At 43.9% G+C, this 26,850-nt stretch overlaps 1 protein-coding gene across 4 annotated transcripts in view; it reads left to right on the top strand.

Annotated features, from left to right (window-relative positions):
• Bach2 (BTB domain and CNC homolog 2) overlaps positions 1 to 26,850 on the top strand; it is a 337,625-nt gene that overhangs the window by 47,413 nt on the left and 263,362 nt on the right. The window contains exon 1 of one of the 4 annotated variants that reach the window (XM_060373442.1): positions 17,266 to 18,065. The exons of the other annotated variants lie outside the window; for them this stretch is intronic. The gene's annotated coding sequence lies outside the window, so the exon portion shown is untranslated. Of the gene's footprint in view, positions 1 to 17,265; positions 18,066 to 26,850 lie in introns of those variants that run through there. 4 annotated transcript variants of the gene reach the window in all.

The raw sequence follows: 26,850 nt of genomic DNA on the forward strand, positions 1-26,850 counted from the left end.
CTGTGGAGATGGCTCAGTGGTGAAGGCGCCCACACCAGGCCTGATGATCTGAGTTCCGCTCCAGGAGCCATACAGTGCAGGAGAGAACCAGCTCTTATAAGCTGTTCTCTGAGCTCCACACATGTGCTTCGATAAGCATGTGGACACAAGCACACACACACACACACACACTGAATAAGTAAATGTAATGCAGTTTTTAAAGAGAATTGAATAGGATCACTATACAGACATTTTAAGGAGTTTTTCATTTACGTGTGCCTATGTGAGTCTCTATGTACCATGTGAGTGCATGTACCTGTGACATCCAGAGGGCAGAGATCCTCTGAGACTGGAGATACAGGCCACCTGGAACCTGGAGGTGTGAGCTACCTGACTGCGTGCTGGGAGCTTAGTCTCAGTTTTCTGCAAGAGCAGTAAATGCTCTTAACTGCTGACGTACCTGTCCAGCCCCAACTCTGAAGAATTTTAAAGATAATCCTTATGCTTACTTCGGTCTTTGAGACCATAAGACTCTTAAATGTTGTAGGCAGATTTTACGTTTATTCGGACTCTGAAAATTAGATTAGGAATTGGTGGATTCTTCGTGTGAGATCTCAGGTTCTGGGGAATCACGCAGGGCTTGGCACACAGCAGGCACCCCAGCCCCTTGGTGGAGTTTTAGGTACTAAAAAGGACTGGTTGGTACAGCCACTCTGAAAGACAGTTTGAGCACTCTTTCCGTAGTTCAGCATGGGTAGAAACAGGCTTAGGGCCATGAAGTGATTCGATGTGATGCTGTAGTGCTATGGTGACATGTTCTATTTGTTACAACCTGTAGACCTGTGTAATACAGAAACAGACCCCAGTGTTAACTGTAGAATATAATTAATCATAGTTTGCAAGTATTGGTTCATTACTTACAACATGCATTATAAATAACATCACACAAGATGTTATTTAAATTGTGAAAGCCAGAAGACAGGGAACTTTCTGACCATTTTTTTTCTATGACTGAAATTAAGGTTTACTATTTGGGAAAAAAAAAACCCTAAAAGTAGGCAGAAGTAAGAAAACAGAAAGCGTGTAGCTCTGAAATGAAAATGCATCCCCAAATAAAATAAAAGCCAAGATAGCTTTCATTCTGTAACGCCCATCATTTGAATTTCCGGTTGAATGTTTTTCTGTGTGTCCTGCGTCTCATTTCATCATTTGCGTATAACAAACACAGGGATTGGCTCTTCCCTGTAGTACATTTTGAGTAGTAAGTAGAAGAGCTGCCTTCTATGTGCCTGGTAGGCTGCCTTCTCCCTGCCTGTACCCTGCCTCCCCCAACACACCTGGCCTGCAGGCTTAGGCCCTGGCTCGCTTTCAGTATAGCAGACACTGAGACCAGCAGCCACTGGGCTAGATATTTTATTTTCTAGTGTATCTTGTGTCTGTGAGTTCTCTCTGCATCTTGCAGTTCTCTTTGGTAGAGAGGAAATGAAATCCCTGGAAAGGAGGAGATTCATATGGTACAGTCCAGCTTCAGCCTGCCTGGTGACAACTAGGCTAGCATCAATGTGAATGACTGCCTTTCCCAACCTGCCCACTCCTGCCTGACTGAGGTGATTGGAAATGTAGCCATTTGGGTAAGCTGGTCCCACCCAGTGCTACTGAAGTGAGCAGGTTGCTTTATCTGTGATAGATGCCACCAACTCAACAGAACAGTATCTGCCATTGAGAAGAGTCATCTCAGTATTTTAACCCCTGAAATGACACACTATTGTCGGAGCATTGTTATTGCATACATATTATTACATTGTGTATACATTCTATCACAAACATGGGTTCATCTAGCTAAGTCTTAATGTCTAGTTCTGTACAGAAGAGTGACACAAACATATCACACCCTTGGCTTGGGAACTAGGACGTTATTTTAGTGGTTAGCCATCTGGCTTCTCAAGGATGTTTGGCAGAAGGCAGTATTGACATTTCGCTTCCATCTTTTCGCCTGCAGATATTTGTGATGCGGGAGAGAGGAGGCCCTTGCAGGCCAAAGCTAATGGAGGGTCGTTCCAGCTACTTTACAAAGCAGGTGCCTGCATGCTGATAGCAAGAGCTGTTCTGTAGACCGTGGCTTTAAAACTCAGTGCATGCTTGCTTTGTGAGGAAACTAAGATTTTGAAGTTATATTTTTCCTTATTTAGCTTGAGAGTCTTGTAAGGTTCTGTTACGTTACAGTGGACACTAAAGGGACTATTATTTATCTCTGTGTGTTCCCTTAATACAAAAAAAATCAGAAGGCAAGGTAGTTGGATATTAATTCAATATTATGAATTTAGTCCTATGCCAGGCAAAGTATTTTTAGCATTTGACAAGTTAATTATCACTTAAATATTTTTAAAATTGCTTAAGTTAGTCCATAGTGAAAGTGTAAAATATAATACGAAGTTCTACAGCTTCAGAATGTCTTTCTAACTGTACAGAAGTTCATTGAAATGTATGGAGTTTGGGTCTGGTTAATTTTGGTTTGTGGTATTTTTTCACATTTTAAAAATAAAGTTAATTAAATATTTTAAATTGAAAATTCTTGAGTGCAACTAGTTTACCTCTTTAAGACATGGAACACGCTACACTGTGGTGAGAATTGCTTTACAGCTGACTTCATATTCTTTTGTGAGACAAAATAAATTCTCAAAAGAAACAATATCTTTTGATTGTCTCCAACATGTCTTATATTAAACTGTTTTTGGATCTAAGCCATAATTAGCACATATTGAATTTTTTAAAATTAGTATACACTTGTGAACTAATTAATTTTGAAATATTTAACTCAGGATAATATATTCATCTATATTTATTTTAAGATTTCCTATGGAAATTTTAGAAACACTTCTCTGGCTTTTTCCTTTTCCTGTGCCATTTGTGTGTGCCGTTATTTTGCTTAGCAGGACTGAAATAGCAGCAAAGGTTTGCTCTGACATAGCCGTTTGCATCCCATGGGCCCTACACCCCTGAGGACACCCTATTCCCGCTTGAAAACGCTTGGGAAAGTTGTTCTGTACTGAGCATATGCAGACTTTGTTTTTCTTGTCATTCCCTACACTGGATGACATAACTGCTCGGCTGCCTTTTCATTGTATTAGTGTTATAAGGAGTCTGCAGAGCATGTAAAGCACACGGGAGGATGTGTGGGCCAGATGTGGGCATCTGTGTGTGGACCAGATGCAGATGCCGTGCCGTCTTCTAGAAGGGACCCACAGACACCCAAGGACTATATTTGTTTTTCTTGTGCCACTGTTTGACTAATTCTCATACCATAGTCTACCTTTTTTTTTGCATAACAGTGTGTGCGTTCATGTGCAGTGTGTGTGTGTGTGTGTGTGTGTGTGTGTGTGTGTGTACTTTTATCTTCCTTTCTATAAGAGATCATGAGTACCGGTGCTGAAGCTGGGGTAACTATAAAGACAAACATGACCTTTGATCCTTCCAGAGATAACCATCATCTCTTAGTCATACAGATAATATTTCTTAGTCATATCTAACCATAGATATAAACATGTGTACTGTGCCAGAAATTGTTGAAGTATTTGTACACAAACATGTATCATTTTAAAGCGAGTGAGAGAAAGAGAGAACCATATAATGCTTCAAAGTGTTAGCTCTGTTCCTTTGATTCTTCACAGGGACCTGTCAGTCACTCTAGAGCCAGCACCGGGCTCAGGCTTCACCGTGACATTTCCAGTTGATCCTTTCTTGTTTTCTTTTCTAGTTGCCCTTCAAACAGAAAGTTCATCGCCTCTCCTCAGCTGCTAATGTGATTTGCTTTGTATGTCTAGGAAGTCAGGATTGTTGCTGATTTTATTGTTTAGAGGAGACTGACTTCTTGGGCTGAAGCCAGGGTGTTCCCAGCTGAGAGAAAACTAAACCCACCAGCCCCCATTTCAAAGGTTGCCAGGTTTATGGCTCAAAGACACTTTATCGGCCAGGTTAAGCGGTTGTTAGGTCTCTCCTGGCACACCTCAGATGCGCTGATTGCCTATTGATTTTAATCCAAAGATTATTTTAGGACTGATCTACAAACACAGGTGCCTTTTGGTCAGAAAATTTTATTGCAGCAACTAACCCGCTGCCTATGCTTGAAAACCAGCATCTGAATTAGTGACTACTATGGCTCAGATTCTGTGTTAGAATGTGTAATTTCTCTTAATTTTTAGAATAAAGACTGCAGTATGTTCTTGTTGGACTTAGACCCACAACAGGTACTTATTAAACACAAGTGGAAAGGAGATACAGGATGAGCTGCTTGTGTGGCAGTGTCACAGTGCCTTCTCCCAAGATGAAACATGTCATCATTTCCTACAGATGAGAAATAGCCACCTTGTCAAAGAAAAATAAGATCTAAGTAATACTGTGTTGAAAGCCAGCAAGCAGTTGTCCAGATAGCCTGGGAGATGGCAGCACCCCCGGCTGGCAAGCTGTCAGGAGCCTCTCAAGACCAAGACGTACGTTCCTAGGTTCTGTCAAGTGCCTGACCTCATCCATTCCTGCAACACCCTCACTGCAGCTTCTACTCAATATCAAATACCTGAGAACAGAGGAAGTGAGCTTCAGCCATCAGCTCATTAAGAGGAATTTTCTTTGTAGATAATTGGCAGCCTACAAGTAGAACTTGCTCAGATAATTTTAAAGCAATTCAGTTGGACATCAGCAGTTGTGTGTGTGTGTGTGTGTGTGTGTAAGTGTGTAAATACTCCAAGAAACTTAATATTTTATCAAAAGGCACCACTCTTAAAATGAAATCTACTGACTAGTTTCTATGGCAACCATTCCTGAAATGTATCTGGCCGGTATGTGTCTTTCCATAATTTTTCTTTGTATGTTTTAAGGAGTTTCATGAATTTTCTTTCCTATGATGGATGTATGGATAATTAAGTGACAGAGAGAGATACATTTTCCCTAGGAGGAATTTAAGACTATTATAAAGATTTCCATAGATTCATATAGGATATTATTTAATTCTTAGCATAAATTTGAACATAAATAAATAAGGAACAAATCTATTGCTTTCATTTAATTTAAACTAGTACTGGGGCCTGTTAAGTATTAATTCATAAAAAAGCAAAATAGGATTTTGAGTTCTGATATTTACATGTAAGATACGTTGATCTCTAAAGTGACCAATAGCTTTTTAAATTCAGACTCATTTGCTGTCCCTGCAAGACCTTGTTAGGTGTTTCACTTTATCCTCTTTCCATGGTCATCTTTTGTCCCCCCTCCAGGGCTCTGAGTCTCTGTTTCAATGGAGCTTTGACCTGGACTTAATCAACCTTCTTTATAGCCTTTCTTCCTTGCCAGAAGGTATGTGGCCAGAACACACAATAGAAGTCACATATAATTTATTCTCAGATCTTGATGTTTCCTAACAGGTTCATTCAGAAAAGCTGTCAAAAAGGGATTGTGTTTATTTCAGGAGTTTTTTTTTTTTAATGAATTTTGGGGTTGTTCTGAGAAACATTTCTGCTCTCTCAAGCTCTGTCATGTTACAAAACTAATAGATATGGCCAGATGTTCTTGCATTATAAAACACATGTTCACTGAGAGTAGTGGTGTCACAGAAAACTCAGCATTTATCTGGTTAAACACAGAGGGAACCATTCTATGAGGTATGTATAAGTGACAGGAAATAGAGATACCAAGGAAATAAACTATACTGGGTCCTGCAGCCGGGGAATTTCATGTGGCCTGCAGAGATGACAGAGAAGCCAGGATGTCTCCGAGCCTGTTAGAGACATTTGGTCATAACAACATGTAGTAGGAATGAATGTTTATTTGCACTTTCTACTCCTCCCAGGCCTTAAACACATGATTCTTGATGCTCTGGGTGAGGGAGGATAGCTTTGCCCAGTCTCCTAGACCCTCTCAGAAGACCACTTAGTCTGCAGCTTTTACATTTAGCCCCAGTCCCTTCGAATGGCAGGCTTCCTTTTCTCGATCCAGTGAGCTGAACTTGGTGGTTTGCTTAGCCTGGCTGGCCAGGAGTGGACCCATCTGCCCCACCAGGACTGGGGACTCAGCTGCACACCATTGCACTGCCCTTCGTGTGTGGTTCCTCACGCTTGGACAGTAAGTACTTTATCAGCTGAGGCTTCCCCCATGCTGTCTTGCATCTTCTTTGGGTGATGTGATGAGCACAGCAACTTTTATGAATTAGCTATATCAACTAAGACTTTTTTAGTTGAAAAGCTCAGGCTATCTTAAGCACAAACTACTTGATAATCGGTTATAACACTTGTCGTTGGGCCAAGCAGCTGGCTGTAGCCACAGTTGTCTCCTTTGGTGGGTAGGAGCAGTATTTCACAGAGGAAGCAAACCAGTGGTGAACAAACAGAGATCACAGGAGGTAGCTGTGGTTTAGAAAGGTGAAGTCACTGGCCCGAGGTCGCTTAGCTGATTAATGGCAAAGTCAGGCCAGCTTCCAAAGCCATTCTGAGTCTGCCATGAATGACATGACTTTCTGCCACCTTGCAATATCAAGCAATGAGAGGATGGATTCCTCCATTGCTTCCAATCCTCAGCACCTACCATCATCTCCTTTCAGGGAGCCTGGCTAGAGAGCGGCCAACTGTACCTTGCTGTCTTTTCTTCCTAAACTGTTAGAATGTCCTATGAACAGCTTCATTCATTTGACATTTTTATTGCTTTCTACTTTAAAGAGTGACCTTTTTCTGACCTGGCCTCTAATTCTGGAGAAATCTTGACTAATGTCCTGTGAACAGACAAGAGCTTTTCCAGGCTGTGTCGTGCACAGCTCTGACCTTCCCAGAAGTGTTTCTTCATCGTGGTGGTAAGGAGGTTGAAGGGCGTGTTCATCAGTTGAGCAGCAGGCAGTAGACATAGCTGCGGCTGTGCTCTCACTGTCATCTCTCAGTCTTACTGTGTGGACTCTCGGGGAGTGTGTTGTATGGGACACAGCTCAGACTCTGCTCTCACTCTGTTTGTGAGGAAATTGCAGTGTTTTTCAGCATTTACAGAACCAGTGACTGAAGCTCTGCTCCTTGATGTGTTTAGTCTTCACATGTGTTCATCTCTACATCAAAAACAGAGGAAGCCACAGGAAATCGCTGCCTGTATTTCCAGGAAACTCAACTACATCACCAGCTGTGCCCAATCGGCACAGCCCAGAATACCCTGGTACAGGCACCGGGTAGCTGATGAAGGTGGAGATAAGGACCAGGACCAAGACTGTTCATCCTGTGTCTCTGCCACCGTGAGCCTAGTGAAAGCAAGCCGTCAGGCTTAGGAATATTGACAAAAACCGCTTCGAGCACTCAGTTTCTGCACGTGTGAAGTGAGCTGCATCCCACGCCTGGCCCACCGGCCTGTAGTGCCACTGTCTAATCTGATGGGAATTAAGTCGCTCTGGGGGAATTCTCACAGCAACCTGAGGATGGTTGGGAACTCTAAAGACAAGAAGCTTACCCTGGCGGCCACCATTTTAAAAACTGTTTATGCTAATAGTGATAGTAATGGTTCCTGGTCTCTACTGAATGCTGGCTGTGGTGTACCAGGCGTTTGCTAAGGACCCTTAGAGCCTTCATTAGGCACATAAACTCTCCCAAACACTTGCTTCATTATTTCAGTTTTCAGATTTAAAACTTGAAATTCTTAGAGCTTAAATGCTTTTGTCCGTGGTCACATAGGTGTGGAAAACCCCAAATGTAAACCTAAATATGTATTGTTCCAGGCCTGCAGTCGCAATGGCCTAGGGGGTTTTCCTAGAGGTGGCACTGCATGTGCATAGGAGATGGAAGCTCACTGGAGCTCTCCAGGGCAAGTCTTACCTCATCCATTCAAAATGTGCTTAAAACAAAGCTAAGAGGTTCACATTGCTACGTGAACTCAACTGCATGTTTCTTGTAAGCATACAATTTCCCATCCTTCAGACCAGAGTGAAGCACACTAGACTAGCAGCACAAACGCACTTGAGGATCAGTGATAGCTATCTAGTGAACGATAACCCTGTATCACTGCAAGATGGTTTCTTTTGGATCCAGAGATACAGCCCGTTAAGTAGGCAACAAAAAATAAGAAAAGCATGTCTAAGAGTAGAGACCGCAGAGGACATTTAAGGACTTGGTGGAAACTGGATTTGAACTTTCTGGCAGCTCTTGTGAGGGTGGGAAGAGCAGACACATGGAAATAGATCTTTGTTTTGTTTTAGAGACAGGGTCTTCCTGTAACCGCCCAGGCTGAGCTACAGCGTGCTAGCGGCCCCATGGCAGTCTTGGGCACATAGACGCCTGTCTTAGCCCCCCAAGGGCTTGTGATTACAGGTTTGTGCCACCGTGCCTGGCTGATTTTCATGTTTTAAAGGAAAAAGAAAATCTGCTTAAAATTTGGAAAAATAGCATGCAAACTGGCATAGAGATTGCATAGAGATTCCCGTTGGTTTAAAGTTGTTGTCCTGAAGCCCTTGGGTGTACTTCTTAAAATAGCCTTATTTTTTAGATTAAAAAAATCTTATGTAGTGTAAAATACCATATGTCTTATAGATTGACTATTTGGTTTGTATATAATCTATCTTAATTTCTCTGTTATCCAAGTCTGGTTGTTTATCTCACAGCCATTTCCCCAATAACATTTCTGCTAATTGAGAAACAGAAAATAAATTGCAAGAGGGCATTTTAGTTTCTTCCTTGGTTGGTAGAAGTTGCTCAGAGGAGCCCTCCACATAGATCTACTCAACTATGCTGTGCCTGGGTCGCAGGTTAAGGCAGGAGAAGAGGGATGTCTTCAGGGATGGATTTCAATCCCATTATATCTAAGAGAACGGCCTCCTCTGGAGGGCCGGTACCTCTTGAGGCCAGGAGAACTGCTGATTAAAACAGAGTGCTTAGGTTGTTTGGAGGGCAACTCTCTCCTTCAGTGGTAAAGAGTTGAATTCTTAGAAGGCACACACATGTATTTGTGCCCTTGGAAGGATTATATTACAGTTGTGGCCTTCTGCTTTGGATCTGTGTCTGTTGAAGGCTGAGCGATCAGCTTATTTCCTCCTGTTGAGAAAATAATAATGTCTGGCTTTCACTAGAATTCTCTTCATCACCCAGGCTCTCTTAAATATGGACTAATTAGTTGAAACAGAGGAAATCTGGCAAAATAGCCTCTCTTTGAAAAGCAGACTTAGACTATTCAGTGCTTTGCTGTATTTTTGGAACAGAAGCGACTAGAAGCCTTTTATTATTGGTTGTAATAGCAAGTGGCATCTCTTACTATGTTTGGCTGCTGACATATCAAATTGCATTTTAGTTGGTTGTTATAACATGAAATAGTAGAATATGAGTAGACTCAAAATGAGACTTGCAGCCCTGGGACATGAAATAGTTGACATTAAGGGGTTGCTATGGCAACCTGTCAGTATGTAGCTTTATAATCTTTTGGATTAGGCTCTGGCCCAGGGTCACTGTGTTGGAATTGGATGGGGGTTTGGTAGCAGGATACAAACGTTGTATCTTTACTTGATAGCATTTAAATTTGCTGTTTGGTCATGTTGCCAAGGTCAAGCAGAAATGGCGCCGAAAACACATTTAAATTACTGCAGAGCTGAGACAAGGTCACTTCTGCCAGAGAAAAGACTCAGAGTATCTGAGACTCAGTAGCTGAAAGACAGGATTTCCTGTCCTTGGCCAATGGACAAAAAATACATATGGAGTGTATGTGTTTCTGTGAAAGGTTGTAGCTAATGAAAAGCTGTGGAATTAAACCCTTCTATAATTGCTGTGTAGAAACAGGACCCAACATCCTTAAGCAAACAGTTTGGCCACAGACTTGTTTCCTAAGGCTTGGCTGAAAACTCCCTGTTGCGCTGGGCGTTAGATCAGACAAGGACCTGGGCAGATGAGTCATCACAACAAATACCTTACTTCTCACACTGGCCTTCTCCATGAGGACTGCATCGTGTGCTTCTGCCGGTGACCTCACCAGGGACGGGGGCCATGTGGGGGAGGGAGAGTTCTGATTCTCAGCCAGGCCCCAGTTTGGCCAGTAAGAGTGTGACCTTGAACGAAGACACAGTTCCACTTCGGGGTCCCCTAGGACAAGGGATTGAGTTTCTTTTGGGTCTAGTGGTGATATTTATCATCTTGTAGGCATAGCCAAGTGTCCATCCCAAGTTGGCAGCACTGTCTTGTCATGGTTAGTGGGACCTCCTGTTGATTAAATGGGAGAGCCAAAGCCCTGTCACATTTCAGGTTTTTGAAGTGTGGCTTCTGAAGCAAAAGTTGCTGTATGGTAAAATTTAGGATAAAATCCACCCTGAAGATAGCCAGTAACAGTGCTTAGACATGCTACTGTCAACGTACTTACTACATTTTTTGTTTGGAGACAGTACTTTGTGAACATTCTACATCTCGCCCTCTCCCCAGGTTCACATGCATACATGGCGTGCGTAGAATTGAGCATTTTTTCCCGAGCTGGATGCTGTGCCAATATTCCCCACAATCCAAAAAGCTGATACTTGATTAAGTTAAACCTCATGACAAAGGAGATTATCAGTTATCTTCATTTTTTCTAGACAGTGGTCCTGAGCTCTAGTTACTAACGAGAGGGACAAGGATTTGATCCCACGTGGCATGCATGGCCTCAGAGCTCATTCTCATAACCTCTTTGCCACTTGTATGATGCAACAGTCAGTCATGTGGACAGTTTCTGGGCCCCACTCCCGCCCAGGCAGAATCTAAGAAGCTGCTTCATAGACTGGGTTTGCAAGCCAGCAGCCAGAACCACTATCTAGGAGGCAGGTCCTGTAGCTGCACAGTTGGCTGTAGCCCTCAGCCAGCAAGAGACGATGATTGCTTTCATTCTTCAGGAGTGACAATCCAATTGTTCTTGTTTGCCAGGCCCATATCTGCCTCACACCTAGTTTCCTTACTCTAATGTAAGTCCCCAAGCCTTGAGTTCCTTTAGAGGCCTTTTAAAGATCTGGTCACACAGATTATGAAAATGCAAACAGATTTATTATTTTTAAGCCAGTACAGTGTTTTTCCCACTTCCAAATGTCCAAGTTAAACTTTGTTGATTAACATCACTAACCTCAATGTAAATCACTGCACTCTTCCCTCCATGAGCAGGATTCCAAAGCTTGGATGCGCTTCGGAACTACCTGGGTGATTTTAAAATCACAAGGACCTTCCTTTCACTTTACATACCCTGAAATTTGAGTGTGGGATGTGACCTGCGCATTAGGCGCTTTAAGATCTCCATGTGTTCTTCTGAGCCACCAAGATTGAAGCAGGCGTTTGGGAATTTGGCATGGAACTTTGCAGTTGTTTCAACCTCAGGAGACGCTGGAGATTCCCTGGGGACAGACCTTGCTTTTGCCTTCTGATGGAGTGTCATCGACATCTGTCCATTGTATGGTTCGGCCAGCATGACTAATTTGCACTTAATTGTGCTCATTTCACCAACTGCCTCTGAGCTCTGCCTCAGATGATGTCCAGCCAGTCCCAGTCTCGGAGCGATGTGGATGCTGTGTCAATGATGACATAGTTACAGAGTTTTCGTCCTGCTTTGACTCTCTTATTTTCCCTATTATGTATTTTATTTTTCCAGTCGTTTTTACCATTAAACCATTGTTATGTCTTTATTGTACGTAAACACCTCTCCCATATTATTTGTGCTCCTTTTCCACAAATATTAGATCATCATACTCCCTATTGGGTGGCAAGAGCTGTTGTGTAGCGGGCTCAAAAGTTGCTAATGTCTTACAGGTAACAACACGGTCCAGTGTTGGAAAGGAGATGGGAAATAAGTAAGTCGTGTTGTCATTGGGGTTAGCACATTCCAAGTAACACGATCAGGTGGCAAAGCATTATGAACAGGTACTAAAGTAGAGGCTATGTCTCTTGAGTAGCCCACAGAGGTCCTTGGCTAACTTAGAAATCCTTATTGTCCTAGATGGACCTTAAATGGAGAGAGGTATTGTGCGGTGAGTACGGGTGGAACTTGTGGCAAAGGCTGGGGTGGAGAATGGAGCACAGCAGCTGCTGGATTGGGGGACTTAGCTTGAAGAGAATAAGGAAGAATTACTGAGGTGCAGGGTGGTTGCTCAGTCAGATTTAACAGCATGAAATATCTTGGAAGACCTGAAAAAAAGAGGGAGGGGCTTTTTCAGCCCTCACTCAGAAAAAATGAGGAGTTTCCATTTTTCTTTGTGCAATGGCTGATGTCCAGTTGTCTGTGACTGTGCTAGTGTTTTGGAGCACAGAACAAGGCTCTAGGGCAGGCCTGCATACTACGATTTGTCTTGAGGCTAGGTTTTGATGAACTCTGCTCCTAAGTTTTAAATTTTTCTCATCCCAATGTCTGTTACTCAGTACTAGAGAAGGAAAGGGAGTTAGGGGCTTTCTTTCTGTTTTCCTTTTTTAGGAGCGTTCCTTTTAAAAAGAAGAGTCAGAGCCTGCAGGGAGCTGTCATGGTCTTTCTCTTGTTAGGGGAATTAAAACATGCAAGCAAATGGCTCCACTCCCCATTTTGTGAGCTGTTTTCCTCCCATATTTCCTAATTTTTCCCATGACGTTTTCGTCTGTTTCTTCACAAGATTATGAGGCCTGAAAGACTCCATTGTTTCCCAGGAGTGTGAGCTTGTGTGCATTGCTGGTCTGGTCGCCTGGGGTCTGAATGTGGGTGGTGAATCCCGCTGGGCCATACTGAGTGGAGAATGAGTGACGCATACTTCCAATGGGAGCAAACCCTGTTCACCCTGCAGCCACAGAATGGCTTTCCCTGGTAGAAGATGTTGCTCTCTTGGTGTCATTCATAAACTGCAGTCTGATAGACAGGGAAAGTTCCTTAATGGGAAATTAAATGGATAAAGGCTTATGCAGACCTGGATTTGCCTCCGAACAAATAGAAATTTCGGTTCCTATAATGTGCCCAACACTGTGGATAGCCTGCCTGGGCTCAAGTGAGTTCTCGGGGGGCAGACCATAATCTGTGTGACCAGTCCCGCTCAGGGCACTGTTTGAGTGTGTAAAATATTAATTCTGGTACAGGAAAAATGGAATGACAGATGACCCCCAGCTAAAGTTAAATGTTCTTTTTTAAATGAAGAAAATAGGGGCTTGGTATTAATGGGACATTAAGGAAGGTAATCTATTGATACTGTATCTCACATTTGTAGCTCGGGATGCCCAGGAACTCAAGGTAGTCATTCTGCTTCAGCCTACTGAGTTCTGGGATTTGCAGTGTAAGCCCAATGCCTGAATTAAAGAAGGTAATAGATTATCGTTGTGTTAAATCCTAAGGAATTGGGTCTGTGTTTAATGAACACTAATGTATCTGCGGAAGATAGTACATTTATATGGTCTGGTGGAATCTTGTTCATCCAGACTTACAGAACTCTTGGCAATGGTGCTGGGGCCACCTGCAGTCAGTGTTGAGTGCGCTGTGCCTCTCTCTCTCTCTGCAACCCCACTTTTGGGCAGCTTATGTAGAGTAGTGACTGGCAGCTTGGGGTCACTGAGGCAGAAGTGTCATACCACTACAGGAATGGGCAAACATTCTGAATCACAGTTCTTGGTCCTCGCAGCTGACTTCAAATGCTTAGAAGCACACCACTGCCCAAAGTAAAATCTGAAAGAAAATTAAGGTGGTTTCTCTGGGGGAAATGCTTGTATTGCTTCCATCTGTACAGCATCAGCATTTTATGCAATGAGGCCCTTCTGCCTGAAGCCTTCTCGGTACTCCTTTAAGGCCTCCTGAGACCTTCAGGCCAACAGTAACCTAGACTCTCTTGGCTCTCTTTCCTTATTCCCACTCCTCTCCTCAAGACTCTCCTCCAGATCTCATCACGGTTTCACAGACTTGCCCCTCTTTTTGGAAGAAGGAGGGCTTGACTCTAGAACTTACTTTCTGGTCCAGGCTGGCCTTGAACTCACAACCATGCTCTCTAGGGTTCTGGGTACTTACATTGCAGATGTGCATAACCACACCCAGCCCAACATGTTCTTTTCAGTTCCTTTTTGTTTGTCTGTTTTGTTTTTGTTTTGTGAAGCCAGTGTCACTCAAATCTCAGTGTCCTTTAGAATTACCTGGAGGGCCTCAGACCAACGTTTCTGACCAGGGACATGTTTCCTAGTCATGCTGGTTGGTGATCCTTGGGAGAGCATGCTGTGCCTGCTAGCTTCTTGGTTTTTCCCATCCTGGGCCTCCTCAGTGAGGCCCGCCCTTGTCACCCTATTGGAAACTGCGGCCCCTCCTCCACACTTCTAGTTCCTGACTCATTGCTCTTGTCACTAATAACAAAACAAGGACTATTGTGAACATTATCTGTGTTTAATTGTCTGTTCTTGGAACATTATAAATTCCGTAAAGATAGGAATTTTATCTGTTTCTTCAATGATGTATCCCAAGTTTCTCAGAGTGTGTCTGGTACGTGATGAGTAAATAAATTATTGAAGAATTAACCAATTAGAAACCCTGAGACATAAATAATATATCTCTAATGTTGGCCCAACTCTTTCCGTCTAAGTCATTAGACGATGCCTGAAGCTCCATTTCTCAGCTTCTCTGCTTTGGTGCAAGGAGAAACAGTTTCCCCTGTTGGCTGACGTTTGGGCCTAACCTGATAACCTGATGACCCTCATGTGGTGGTACTCCAATGGATCCTCTTAAATTTATGTTTTAACTTCAAAGTGCTTACGAAGCCAATGGCCTTCAACCTCTGCTCTGCTTTTAGTGGAGAGATTTGAAAGGCTCTGTAAATATTTACTTTGCATTTCACCTTAGTACTTTAAAAATACCCTTATAACTATAATTTTAAAACCACACACATTACCAACTGTGAATGCATTGAAACTACCAAGACATTGAATTAGATAATCAAGTAATCTTGGAAATAGTGCTTTTTTTCCCCCACTAATTTGATGTGTATGTCTGAATTTCTTAACAAGTTGTTCTAGGTGGGGGAGGGAAGAGTTTATTTCATCTGACAATCCATTAATTGAGGGAAGCCAAGGCAGAAACTAAGGGCGGGAACCTGGGGGAGAAAGCACGGAGTACCGCTGCTTATAGGGTGACTGGAAGCAGCCACTCTGCCAGCTTCCTTCTAGAACTCAGAACTACCTGCCCAGAGGTGGTGTTGCTCACGGTGGCCTTAGACCCTTCCCCATCAATTAGCAATCAACAAGATGCCCCACAGATACAGCCAGTCTAAAGGCCGCAGTTCCTCAGTGGAGAGGTCTCTTCCCGGGTGTCTCAGGTGGACAGCTAGGTTTAGCTAGTGCACAGGTTACCCTTGCTCAGGATGCCCCATTGCTGGCCGTTTGAGGCTCTAGCCTGATGATGCTTACAAGCTGGGTGGTCAGTGCTGCAGTCTTCCCAGAGGGTTGCTGTCACAGGGTCACTGCAGCCACTGCATGTTTCAGATGTCCCTTGATTTAAGGATTAAAAAGTAGTTGTTGGATTGCACATTGACTTAATTACATTAGTTATCATACTTCGAAATAAAATCTGACGCAATTGTTTTAAAGCTTTTGGAAGAGTTCTAGGCAGATTATCAAATTATAAACGAAAGGCTGCAAAATCATTGTTGTTACCAACGCAGCTTACTTTCACATTCGTTCATCTCCAGAATACAGGTTGGCATTTCCCACCGTTTTCTTCTGTCAAGTTGGAGTCTGAGGAAGCAGTAAGAAAGCAGAGAGCCGGCTCAGTCTGAAGTTTTCTCCCAAGTTTTTATTGTACAGTTTAGGTAGTGAGCAGTCTCTGTAGCTGCCTGTATTGGGTCGTTCTTAACTCAGCACAGCTGAATGCAAACGTGAAATCAAACCCTGGATCACTTCGGAGTCGATTGATGTCCACCCCGCTGCCTGAAAGATCTGCTCCTAAGCATACCAGAGGTCTACTGAATACCTTATAGAAAAAAATAATCTAAGTTGTATTTTTTTGGGGGGGGCATCTTGTAAACCTGTTACACACTGTTGTTATTTGCTGTTTAGTTCCCCACATCATATCTGACCGCTTCAGAAGTAATGATTGTGGCCGTGTGTTTGTGTCTACCTGTAACCTCAGCACCTGGGAGGCAGAACCGGGAAGCCGGGCTGGGCATCATGGTGATGTTAGGGTCAGCGTGGACCCACAGAGTAGAGACCCTGTCTCAAAACAACAACAGAAGGTTCAGGTGTGTCTCGAAGCTTTGCCTCCTCCAGTGCCTGGCACTGCCTAACTAACCTGTGAGGAATACTCAGCATGTGTTTAACAAATAGCATTGCTTTTTGTTTCAACTGCAGAGGTATGCAAAACCCACCTTAAACACATACCTAGTGGCATTTCACTGAAAGCACACATTATAGCATTAAAACACACACACACACACACACACACACACACACACACACACACACACCAACCACATTGGACAATTCTTTGAGCCCTTTCTTCTGCCTCTAAATGATCAATCATTTTTTTTTCTAATTCTTTCTAGAAATACCTTTTGGCCCTGACTCTTTCATGCCACCCTATTTTCCCAAGCTATATCCCTCTCTTCATCCTTGGCATGGATTGTACAAGCAGCTTAAAGCCATTTCCCCGACACAGTAGTCTCTCTCCTTCACCTGCCTCTCATGCCGTCACTGTATGTGAAAACCCATGTACATCATATACCCTACACTGTCCATAAGAGCTGTGTCTGTGTGCCCAGTGCGGTCACCACTATCCACAGGTAGCCACAATGCCTTTGAGTTATGACTAATACACATGGGAAGATGCTACCCATGAACATGCCACACTGCTTCAAGAGCCAGCATAACATGTAAAATATCTCATCAGTAATTTCTATATTAAGAACATGTTAAAATAATATTTTGTTTATGTTGGGCTCATCATCTGGATAATTTCCTAAAGCTTTCTGAATTAAAAGGTCTCTTTGCTGTCATTCTCTAAAACCTGTGTGAAACAGAATTTAAATGTCTCTGTTAGCTAGCGCAACATGTATCATGAAAGTGTGGGTTAGAAAGGCCAGTGGGTTTAAAAAGTTTACACAGGTAGTGGTCCTCCTGACACCCTTCTTAGACTGAATAAACAGAATTCCCCTGACAGATTCTCTCCAGCCCCACGAGGTAATGAAATTTGACATTCTGGTTCCTCACTTTTTAATGATAGTCTTCCTTTTGTTCTTGGTATATAAGAAACCAGCTTTTAGAGTAAGATGTGGCCAGCCTTAATCCCTAATTAATGATCTTTTAATGCAGCAAAATGGGCTGCAATTATTAAAGAAATATAAATTTTTCTGTATATCAGATCTCCTAATATACAGCTAAAAGATTATAGAGTACTTCAAATCCTGTAAAAAGAGAAACTCTAGGAAAATCCTGTAAATTCCAACAGCACGTGCTGTTTTGAAGTGCAGGCAAAGCCCTAGGTTTGATCCCTAGCACCACATAACCTGGGCATAGTGGCACATGCTTGTAATACCAGCCTCAGGGGCACAGACAAGAGGAGGGAGATTATCTTTGCTGTATAGTTGGTTGGAAACACGCCTGGTATATACCGGGGACCTCTATCCACTCACCCGTGAAAACATGCAGGAGAAAGCATCCTTTTGTCAATCAGCAGTTGTTTGAAATGGCTGTATGTTCTTACTCTAAGGTACCATATCTACCTCCCTGCTTAGTCTCTTTAAAGGGGAAGAGCCAACAGAAAACTAAACAATAGAAGTTGCATACCTAAAAGCGGAAGAGATTGAATCCTGCAGTGAGCCAAGCGTGTGTCATCCCCTGTGTGACTGACATGAAGCAGACTGAATGCTAAGACAAACGTTTGTTTGCCTGTGCACGTGTATGAGTGTATGTGCGCATGCACACACGTGTGAGTCAGAGCCTTGCTGTCAGTGTGTGAAGTGACTGTGAAGGGCACCACAGCAAACCCTGGATCTGTCAAGAATGTACCTATTTTTAACCAGCCGGATCAAGTGTCAGCACTCAGGAGATGAGGAAGGGGGCAGAGAGTGTGGGGTAAGGCGGACTTGTAGAGTTCTGGCGATGTGAAGGACCCTCTGGCGCATTTACAATTCAGATGTGCGTTCTTAATGGCTCCAGCGCTGCCAGGTCAGGTAACATTTTCTCTGCATGTGATGAATGGCAGAGAATTCTTTTGCAAGGGAACCAAGGGAGCTGGGAAGGGGAAAAGGGAAGACGGGAGAAGAGAGGAAAAGAAACACACGGCTCCAGAGGGATACAGCCTTTGCTTTGCAGTTGCCTGTGTGGATAGAAACCAGATGGCATGCTGGAACACCCGCTTGGCGATCTGAGGAGCCAAACATATGGCTAATGGTGGGGAGAGAGCGCCTCAGAGCCAGAGCTTTGCTGATGTTTCATATTACAGATTGTTACAGTGTGTCATTACATCGCAAACCTAAGTGCTTAATACCCACTGCAGGCGCTGGCCATACACTTACAAGAAGGGCTTTTAACTCTTGCCACTCTGAATGGAGAAGTGACATCATAGAGAGGCTGAAAATGTCTGCTGTGGAGGAATTATGTATTGGAAATAACATTGTTTTAAAACGTGGGGAGCCTTCACTCCACTAAATTCAGCTGTTGTCTGAGAACCTTTTTGAACATGTCTCAATCCTCCCTTCTCTCCCTCTCTCTAATAAACACACACACACACATACACACACACACACACACACACACACACATACACAACACACAGAGAGAGACAGAGAGAGCAGAGAGAAAGAGAGAAACGCCTAAACTTGAAGTCCAGGCTATTGCCCAGTCTGTTGGGTTAGACAGCCCCTTAACCTGGAAGCCACATCACTGCACTCAGAGGTCGCACATTTGAAGTTTCTGTTTGGGAAGCTTTGGGCAACAGCAGGTCTGTGTTATCTGGGGAGCTGCTGAGCCCATTCATCTGCTTTTCACAGCCCGCTTCCTTTTATTTTTAGCCAGATCCGTCAGGCCTGACAGGCGGGTAATTCGAGCCAGAGGAAGGGCAGCTCTCCAGGTCCTTTCCACAAAGCAAGTCTTCTCCTCCCTCCTGGGAGGGCTCCAGACTTGGCCTGCTTCAGGCAGAGGGATTTGTTGAGTCATGTGAGATCATTTACACAAAAACACAGTGAGGCAGTGGAAAAAAAAGAAAGGAAGGAAGGGAGGGTGGAAGGAAGGAAAAAGGGAAGGAAGGAAAAGAAAGAAAGGAAGAAAGAAAGACAGACCAGCCTAAGCAGAAAGGAGGGAGAGCCAGGGAAGCCTGGAGCTGGTAGCATGTTGCCTAGTGCAGGAATGCTGCAGCTAGACTGAGGAATGCCTAGAGTCACTTATCTATAAGGTAATGTCTGGTTCGCAGCAGGGCTGGGGCCAGACTAGAGGATCCCCTCTCTTCAGCAGAGGAAAGGAGGACTGGGAAACTTGTTTTTTTTAGGAGCAGCACTCGGTAACAAAGACCACACTGTGACAACATTGGTTCCAGTAGCGGTAAACGACCAATGGACTGGGTTAGAGAAAATGAGTTTGCCCTGTGATGTAATAAGAGTTTGCTTTGTCCTGACGCCAGCATGACTGAGGACGCAGAGGAGGGAGGAGAGGAAAATTGGAACAGGACTTTTGGTTAATGGTTTCCAGAGATCATTGAGAGGACTTGAGTACAGGGAGGAAAGTGGGTATTGTGGAGAATTGCTGCGAGGTATACCGTAATTACAGTAGGCAAAACAGAGTCATGACCATGGATTCCATGCTTACGCCGACTTGAACAAGGAATCTGAAATGCCGAGGAAGGCATCATTTCCCCTGCCATTTGTTTTCCTTTAGCACTTGGATAGTAAGGAAAAACGGATTCTTAATTGTGGGAAGAGCTTTAATGTCACAAATCAGTTTTGCTGACTATTTTACCACAAGTCTTTAAGACAGTCCATTGAAACTGTCCCTGCTCATTCATAAAGTTTGAACTCACTTATATACAATAGTGCAGGAATTTTCCTTGTTTTGCAGAATAAAAAACTTCATAAGAGAAAAATGACCAAGTTATCTAAATGTACATCCTTCTTTCAGACGTGAGAAAGCACTCTATATGGAGAATAGGAAATGCACAGAAACTGAAATGGAAAATTAGATATGAGGGGCATTTCAAAAATACTCCCCATGAGTAATTTCATAGAAAGCACCCCTGCAATTTTGCATTTATTTTGAACTCCACTATGTAGCTTTTTTTCCCCTCCCTTTTAGCCACCCTAGAATGTAGGTCAATTTCATCGTGGTTCCTCATATTTACCAGCATTTTAAAAGTTGGACCATTTTGCCAGTGTTTTGAGACGGAAATGTGTTTAAATTGTCTGTGTGGTTTGAGTAATTCTGGAACCGGGCTCATGCATTCCTGCTGCTGCTAGTCACCAGTGAACTTGAGTAGTCAGCACTCCTATACAACTTCACCTAGAACAAACACAGCGCTGAAAATGTTGCTGATCAAATGTTCTTCCGTTCACACCCCTCCCCTCTCCTTCACACTGCTCCGGGGATTTCACTGTGCTGAGTTACAGGCCAGCTTTGGATCATTTTGCTTTAAGATAGAGCTGGAACATTTTTCTGGTTATTGTGCATTTTGGGAATCCCAAACTACATAACAGCAACATTATCATTATTTTGAAGTGGCTCTGTGTTAACCCTACTTTTTTTTTTTTTTAATCTCTGAGTCTTCCTTCTATATCAGGGCATATGTTTCAGCATTACTGATGGTTTGGGTCAGGTCCAATAGGAGGGAGAGTGGGAATCTTAGCAAGCTCTGCCTTCCGAATGTCAGTGACAACTCTTCCTATAAAGACAACCAAAAAATGTCTCCACATATGAATATCCCCAGTGGGGCAAAACTCAACCCTAGTAAAGAAATGCTATTCTGTGATCCCCTTCCTTCTCTCTCTCTCTCTCTCTCTCTCTCTCTCTCTCTCTCTGTGTGTGTGTGTGTGTGTGTGTGTGTGTGTGTGTGTGTGTGTGTGTATTCTGCTAAAGGCTAATGCGTGCTGTATCCGTAACTTTTCTCTTGCTGTCACCATGACCAAGGCAACTTATTACAAAGGAGTTTATTTTAGCTTGTGGTTTCAAGGCATCAGAGTCCATAATGGCAAGGACAGCATGACAGCAGGCAGTAGGAGCAGGAAGCTGGGCGCTCACGTCTTGAGCCCCAAGTATGAAGCAGTGAGAGCAAAGGAGAAGTGATGGAGGCTTTTTAACTTCAAAGCCTGCCTCCAGTGACGTATTTCCTCCAACAAGGCTGCACTGACCAAACATCTCTAAACAGTGCTACAAACTGGGGACTAAGTGTTCAAACCACAGCACATGTTGGATCCATGCTTTGCCACTGAACTTGTAGCTCATAAGTAAACTTTTTTCTCTTGTCATTTTAAATGGAAATCTAATGTTGTAGAAAGTTTCCTAGTAGCAAACAGAATTTTAGGGAGAACACACGCATACAAACCCACTCACTCACTCACTGAGACTGGAATTTGTTCTTGCAGAACAGTCCCTTCTTGTACTCTGGCCTTAGCAGGTGGAATCCTTCAAGGCTGCCTCGCAGGACTTTCCCAGAGCTACACCAGAGGAAATGGCTCTACTGTTGGAGCCTTGGAATGTTGGCATCAGCATCAAGGAAATGTCTCACTGTAGGGGCACACAGCGCAGGGGCCTCAAGCTCACCAGCTCTGTATGCTACCCCAGAAAGAGAGAAAAGCCACCGACATAAGGCTTCTCAGGAGCAGAGCCGACTTCCTTCCCAGGCTGGTGGCTCTGGTCTCCTTAGGAAGGAATGTGCAGCTTTCCACAGGAGAGGCAGGCATAAATTTCCTGTGTGTTTTGTGAGGACTGGTGTTGACTGCTCTAATGAGATCAGAGCAGCCCTGAGGGACATGGCCTGGTTATGTCCCTGTCAGTCCCTTGAGCAGTTGTTGGAGAATGCAGTCGGCCCTAGTGTTCCTGCTGGTGACGTAGCCACATTCCTGTTGTGACTGTGCCCTTGCTCTGTTTCTTGCCACTTTGTCTCTTGTCCCACCAGCACTGGCATTCCATCAGCCAATTGTAAATCATGGCAAAGTAAGTATAAGGCCGTTTTCTTTCTGTAGCACAGGGGAGTGAGCACAGACATGACCTGCTTCTACGAAACAGTTGATACTAAGAGTGGGCTGACAGGCCTGGGACACCCTTAAGCTCTTTCTCACCTGACATTACTATTAGGAGGAAGAGGTAAAGAGTAATTTAGCTGATATGACAAAGAATATATTTCTGCTGCCTGAGCAGCAGCTAAATGGACACATACGGGACACAAGCTATGGCAAAATTGAGTTTTAGGAAATGCTCAAATTGGACATTTCCAGCAGACTAGCACATGCTCAGCAGACTCAAGCTGATCCAGTTTGTGATAACCTCCCACCACATGCACATAAACCCTTAGGTATGTTCAATAAAACAAATATTTTCAAGTATATGAGCTCAAAGCAGGAAAGTGACATTCCCAGCTGCTGGAAGACCCTGTTGCCACCAACTGTGGTGTTATAGGGACTGCTGTCAGCTCTGCTCTAGGGGCTTCGACGCTCATACTGAGCAATGGAATCATGTGTTGGGAGCAAGGATTTCCTCTAAAGCACTGTGTTCCAATAAATGTGAAGTTTCATTGGCAGCATGGTAGGTGAGAAGCTATTTTGATTTTGAAAGTAGTTCAGATCTTGAAAGCACTTGGAGCTGTGGTCAAACCAAACTTTATCTTTGTGGACTAGGTTAGCAACCCAGCACGTGTTAGTGCCTCAGAGATAGCAGGTCATGCCAAGATGAAGCTGGTAATGAAGTACAGAACCTGTGCCCTGGGAAAGCTGAGCTAAACTAACAGATAGTGTCTGAGATTGCCTTGTGAGCCCTTCGTGCCAAGGAGAGCCTTCTTCTGGGAATCGACTAAAGCTTTTTCCCAGAGGAGCGAGACAGTAGAACCATTCTAGGCTTCCAAAGTGGGCAGATTTAAGCTGAACATACCACCTCCTGTTAAAGTGATTGCCTCTCTGTACAGCTGGCTGTCCAAGTCTGCTTGAGAGAAAATAGGTCCCGTAATTGTGACCTTTGATGGAAGAGTGAACTTCAAAGAGCTGCTTCCTGGTAATTTTTCTTGACAGCATTCCCTCTTCAGTGGGTCATTTGGAAGTAACCCACTAGGCTGTTATTTCAGGCATCCACCAAATCATAGAAAATGGGCTTGCCTGGACTGTTCAATCCCTCAAGGGCGAAGGCAGCTCTAGGATTCTATCAGCATGTGTTGTTTGACTTTTCTTGGGGACGCAAGTCTACTCTCTCCAGATACAGCACTTCCCCCCAAGTCCAGCTTTGTGAACAGGGAGTTCATTGGGGTTACTTACATGAATGGAAGTGAGGGGTTGTGTAGTGGTTTGAGTGAGAATGACTTCATAAGCTTACACATTTGAGTGCTTGTTCCCTCCCTGGTAGACCGTTTGGGAAGGATTAGGGATGTGGCCTTGCTGGAGGAAGTGTGTCACGGCTCCCACTTAGCACTCTCTTTCCCTCTGCCTGGTGCCCCAGGGTGAGGTTCCAGCTGCTGCGCCAGTGCTGTCCCTGCTTGACGCTTACGGGCTCCAGTCCTCTGAACCTGTAAGCCCCAAAGAAACTTTCTCCTGCCAGCTGCCTTGCCCACAATGTCTCCTCAAGGCCGCACACAAGTAACTAAGACAGTAACTAGTTACAGTGACTATTACTGAAGCCTGGAAGACTGGAATGCGGCGCCATCACCAGGAAGCCCTCCCCAATGAGCGATGACTAGCAGAAGCTGCATCCCCGGAGCTCCTGGCATGACTTACGGCTGCTTAGTTTGCCCAAAAGTCTCATCTCCTCAGAAGCTGGTACTGTACATCTAGCCTTTGAGAAGACCCTTGTGAGTCTTGTGAGTTTGAGGAACTTCCTAAGACTAAAAGTGTTGTTTCTTCTTGAGTCGTGTGAATGTCGTTTACCTCCTGAGTCCCCAACTAGCTTCATCTCAGATGGAATTGATACAATTTGGAGGAAGTTGCTAGATAACACACCTGGTACCCAGGTGTGGGTGGTGAACCTTCATCCTAGATGAGGGAAGTTCCGACTTACCCAAAATAGTCAAATGGATTGAGAGTTTCTTCGTACATCAGGCAGCCACCAGTGATAGCCCCCTCAGGGGTATGTACCATTGACAAACATAAATTATAGCTGCTAAAATTAAAACATGACTCCTGTGTATCAATGGGGTGATGGAATCTCTTCCATTCTTTCTCTTCGAGGCATAAAAAGAGTGATGTTCCTAGTAGTAAGAAGACAGTGCTACTGGCTAAAGCGATGCCATTCTTCTTAGCTGAAGACTCTTTGGTAGCTTGTTCTTATTTTTCATGTAATCTCAAATTATAAAGATAGATATTAACATTAAAACAGAAGATGACAGAATGAAGGAAATGAGCCCAGCTGATGCCAAATAAAAGGAAAACTGGCCTAAGCATTGTGATTAAATTTAATACAAGTATTTAGTGCCGTATGAGGTAGTGTCAATAAGTGCTGGGAATTTGATGGCCACACAAACCAGACAAATTATTTTCTCTTGAAATGCTTATAATCCAATAGCATTATTGAAAGTGATTGCCTCTTCGCAATTTTATGCAGAATACAGTTGTGCTGAGCAGGGGACAGATGAGAGAAGGGCTTATATGAGCTCTATGCCTCGGATACTTTTTCTCATTTTATGCCATTTGGTTCTTATGACAGTCATGAGTGGTGTGAGAATTTACCCACTTTTGAGGAGGAGAGGACTAAGATTTAATCACATATTCCACTCACATGCCAAAAGATAGCTGAAGGTCAGACCAACTGCATCACCCACAGCTCTCGTTTCCTTTGTTGCTGTGATAAAAATACTCTGACCAAACACAGCGTGAGGGAGGAAAGGGATTGTTCATATTACAGTTCCATGTCACAGTCCATCATCTGTGGAAGTTTGCTGTTCACACAGTTTTCCCTTCAACCAAGGAACTCACCTGACAGCCAAAGAAATACAGCAGGAGCCATGAAGAATGGTACTTGCTACCTGGCTCACAGGCCAGCTTATACTCAGATTTCTTATACACTCCAAGCTCTCCTGTTTAGGGATGGTGTCACCCACAGTGGGCTAGGACTTCCTACATCAATTGACAATAAAAATAAAAAATCCCCAACAAACATGCCCACAGTCTTATCTAGGCAATTCCTCAATTGAGCTTTCTTTTCAGGCAACTCCAATCTGTGCCAAGTTGATTGTTAAAGCTAACCAGGACACCCACCAAACCCTGCTTTGGTTGCTCTCCTCAGAGGCTTCTATGCCCCATAAAGCACAGTGGCACAGCTCTGGAAAGGCCAGCAGGTGGGCTCAGCACTGCCACTCCTGAAAATGTAAAAGGAATGAGGAATCCTTTGTCTGACCTCAAAGATCATGGGTAAGAGATGATGTACATCAGCCCTCTGTCTCCCACTCTGAAATCTCAAAGTGTAGCACAAGTCACTAACGTTGAGTGGAGAAGCTGCTTTTTACGATGCTGTTTCCTGACTCTCTTCAATCTCGTGAGCTTTGGACACATGTGCCGTGCTTCTTCTTTGCTGGGACTAGCACCAAGTGACAGGCTTGGTGGATCGTTGCTGTCGTCTTACGGCTGGGCATTCCCTCAGATCACTCCTTCCGTATTCTTGCTTTAGATGGTCATTAAGTCACGAGAAGCAGCTGGGAAAGGCTACCTCTTCAGTATCACCAAGAGCCATTGTCTTTTGGCGGTGACAGCCTTGAATCTACACATGGCTCCCTGGCAGTTTTACCTTCCAGCTACTGAAAGGCTCTAGCATCTGCACCAGGAGAGGTTATGTGAAAGTACTGTCACTCTTGCTGCCCAGTGGTGTCCAGACCACCTCTTCTGTTACTCTCAGATACCCCTTCTTTATAACTATAACTCTTGTTTTCTTGTCCTCACAATCTTCCAGTTAAAATCCAGAATATTAATTTCCAGTCACATCCCCTACCCCTGAAGAAGAAAGCCATGGAAATGGCCTAGGAAGGTGTTCTAAGAAGGCTTTGGATGGAAGCAGGGATCAATATTGTTCAGTCAGAGCTGTGGTATTATGTGCTTGATGTCCCAGTATGGGCTTGCTGAGGAAAGTGACGCTCCAAAGAACCAGAGCTACACATCCAGAAGTACCTTCAGAGGGTCCTCAGACCACTCAACCTTGTTTCTCTGTCTCTTGAGGAACAGTATGATAAGCATCCTCAGAAGAGGTGTGGTGGGGCAGGGTCTTCGATTTTTCTTTTGGGTAGTTAATGTTCTTTAGAGTGGAAAGGAGATATTAGGATTTCTGAAAGAAATTGGCTTTACATTCATTTGGTGTTGGACCGTGGTTCCAGCTCAAGGCTGTCAGAATTTGACTGAAGAAATGTGTGAAGTACTCTAATGTTAAAAACAGGATGTAGGAAACTAGGGCTTTCTCTTTTTTAAATTTTTTAAATTTATTACAATTTATTCACTTTGTATCCCAGCTGTAGCCCCTTCCTCATCCCTTCCCAATCCTGCCTTCCCTCCTCTTCTCCCTTCCCCATATGCCTTTCCCAGTCCAGTGATAGGGGAGCTCCTTCTCCCCTTCCATCTGACCCTAGCCTATCAGGTCTCATCAGAACTGGCTGCATTGTCTTCCTCTGTGGCTTGGTAAGGCTGCACCCCCATCAGGGTGAGATGATCAAAGAACCAGCCACTGAGTTCATATCAGAGACAGCTCCTGTTCCCCTTACTAGGGAACACACTTGGACACTGAGCTGCCATGGGCTACATCTGTGCAGGGGTTCTAGGTTATCTCCATGAATGGTCCTTGGTTGGAG

The sequence above is a fragment of the Meriones unguiculatus genome, chromosome 20 (assembly GCF_030254825.1).
Source record: "Meriones unguiculatus strain TT.TT164.6M chromosome 20, Bangor_MerUng_6.1, whole genome shotgun sequence".
In the NCBI taxonomy this organism is placed as follows: Eukaryota; Metazoa; Chordata; class Mammalia; order Rodentia; family Muridae; genus Meriones; species Meriones unguiculatus.